Below are 2,673 nucleotides of genomic sequence, written 5' to 3'. Positions count from 1 at the left end.
CAGGTATGTAGGTTTCTATCTCAAATCCAATGTATTTCTTGCTCTAAAATTAACAATATCTGTCATTCCACTTCATTTTCTCTGTTTTTTTTTTTTTTTTTTTTCCTTCTGATAATCAGCGACTATGCAACCTTTATTATTATCAAATTTGTGGCTTCTAAGATTTCTGTCCATGAAGCAATATTCAAGAAAAACTGCAAAGGTGATTAATATTTTCATTTCATGGGTTATTATGGAACAAATCAACATAATTTTAGGTAAGGACTGACTCATGATATTTTTTGTGAATAGGATTATCAAACTGTGAAGTAAATATTTAATCAGCACACAATCCACAATGTTATTCCATGAGTTGCACTACTCAGTTATGTTTGGTGTGGAGACTGACATTTTGTTTCCATCTTGAACCATGCATTGTATTTCACTCAGCTTTTGCTTTATATATTAAAGAATCCTCTATTATGAAGTGTCTTCTGCCTTATAGGTTTTTACATGGTATTTCTTGGATGAAACAAGCAAATGGATATTTGCAACAACTTTCTAACCTGGAAATTTGTTTGCAGTTAGATTTGAAATTATGTAGATCCCAGGACAAAGACTATTTCTTTCTGGTTGTTTTCTCATTGCAGAGTATGCTGGGAAACTTTTGAAAGAAATGTTATCCAACTGTAGCACTAGATATTTAAATACTACTAAACATGTATTTTTACTTTTATTTGCAATGAGAGATGGATAAGAAACCATTCTTGCTTTAGCAAGTGCTGTTTAATTTAATTTATTAAAAGAAAGTGTGAGATTGTAATCTCATAAAGATCATTTCTAAACTGACTTTAGAATTAAAACAGTTTAAATGTTTGCCTCCAGACCTGGAAGAAGAAGAAAATTCAGGTCTGATCTACTCTTAGTCTGTTTTTTGTTGTCATTGAAAGTGTTATTTGCTAAGCTATAAACCTTTGAGAGATTAAGATGTCACACTACTGTTTTTTTTTTTTCCTTTTTTCCCTTTTTTTTTTTTTCTTTTTCTTTCTTTCTGGTGTTGAAATCATTCCTGTGTTTTACAAGCATGTGTCTGTAATTACTCCAACTTTATGATTTACGAACAGAAAAACTTTCACACTCTTGCATCTTAGCTGTGCACACAATTGTTCAGATTTCCTCTTTTTGAGCTTTCTGTGTATGCTAGGTTCAAAGTCTCCATGCAAGGTCCAAAATAGCCCTTCAGATATGCATATGCCAAGGAATGAGGAGGAGTTCCCTTAAATTTTATTTTTCTTTCATTGCTTAAATGTGTGATATAAGTGGAACTAAAGCTGACTTTTAACTGCGAGCAAACAGCCAAGGAATTATACTGGACTCCCATTCTGACAGTGACACTGAAACTTGCATCATGCCATTGGCATCTGTGTTGCTGTTTCCATTTCCACTGAGTAATTGCTGGAATGCTAGGCCTGGCAACGCAGCATCTGTCTCACAATGAGGCTCAAGCATTGCTCGCTGGGGTACAAAGGAGGTCAGAAGGCATGGTACATCTCCAACTGAGCAAATAGCTTGCTCCTTTCTTTCCTTCCATACTTTTTAATTTATTATTTTTAATATTTTACTTGCTTTGCACTGGGAATTCCATGACACGCCAATCTGCAAAGTTTGTATGAAACTGTTGAGAACTATGGCTAGATTCTCTGAAAACTGTACTGTGCCAGTTTTCTCTACTTATGAGTGTCCAAAATTCCATGTGACTCAAAGCCTGGCCTACCTCAAAGAGCTGCTTTTCAGCCAAAACGCTAAGTTTTTAAAATCACAGAATCCTGTAAACTACATCATTTCTACAGCAAGTGTCATCTAGATGTTATTTGTAGCATTATTTTTCCCCTTAATAGCAAAAATGGGAATGAGGATCGAAGACTATACAATTTTTGTTTTCTATTCTTTCTGAATAAGCAGAAAAACAGACACAAGGTTCTGTATTATAGCTGAATTCCCTGCTGTCATCTGTAACTCAAAGAATGTGCTCCCCTCCAGAAAGTCAAAGTAGACAAACATATATTTAGTAGAGGCTGGAGCTGGCTTGGGGGCTGCTTGCTATCACTTTTGCCATAGAAACATCCAGTTCTTGAAAGCAGAGTGTTTCCTTGTCTTGGGATGAAGCAAAGCACTGCCCAGAAATGAAATGTCTCTGATTAATGTTGCCCCTGGACAAGAAGTGACTGTTAAAAAAACAAGTTTAGTTGGTTTTGCTACCCATTAAATGCTAGTATGTTGTAGGCAGTTAACACTGATAGGTCTGTGAAACAGCTATAATAAAATCTAATGAACACCCACAAAATGTTTTAATTTGGCTTAATTTCCTTTGAAGGATTAGAAGAATAAGAAGATGCTTTGTTTCCCAGGAAACCTGGATTAAAGGGTAATAACATTATACGCCAAATTGAAAAATACTAAGAAAAAACAGCTTATCGAGATTATTGCTCAAGATTTATTTAGAAGGAATTTTTCTGCTATGTGTGATGTCTGAGATAATTTTGAGATAATCTAGTTTACTGAGTCAGCTAGAAGTGAGATGCTCTCCCTGAAGTTCAATGTATTTTGTTACTGCCCATTTGCTCTTTCATACATGACCCTTAGCGTCTCCCTCTGTGTTGTCTTTTTGTTGAAGCAGTAAATATTTTTCACTGA

The 2,673-nt window shown here is 34.9% G+C and overlaps 1 protein-coding gene across 2 annotated transcripts in view; it reads left to right on the top strand.

Annotated features, from left to right (window-relative positions):
• LOC309886938 (uncharacterized protein) overlaps window positions 1–2,673 on the top strand; it is a 125,219-nt gene that overhangs the window by 27,168 nt on the left and 95,378 nt on the right. The gene's annotated exons all lie outside the window — the stretch shown is intronic.

This window comes from Aythya marila, assembly GCF_965140915.1.
Source record: "Aythya marila genome assembly, chromosome: 24".
Classification (NCBI taxonomy): Eukaryota; Metazoa; Chordata; class Aves; order Anseriformes; family Anatidae; genus Aythya; species Aythya marila.
This window is presented reverse-complemented; position numbering and strand designations above follow the sequence as displayed.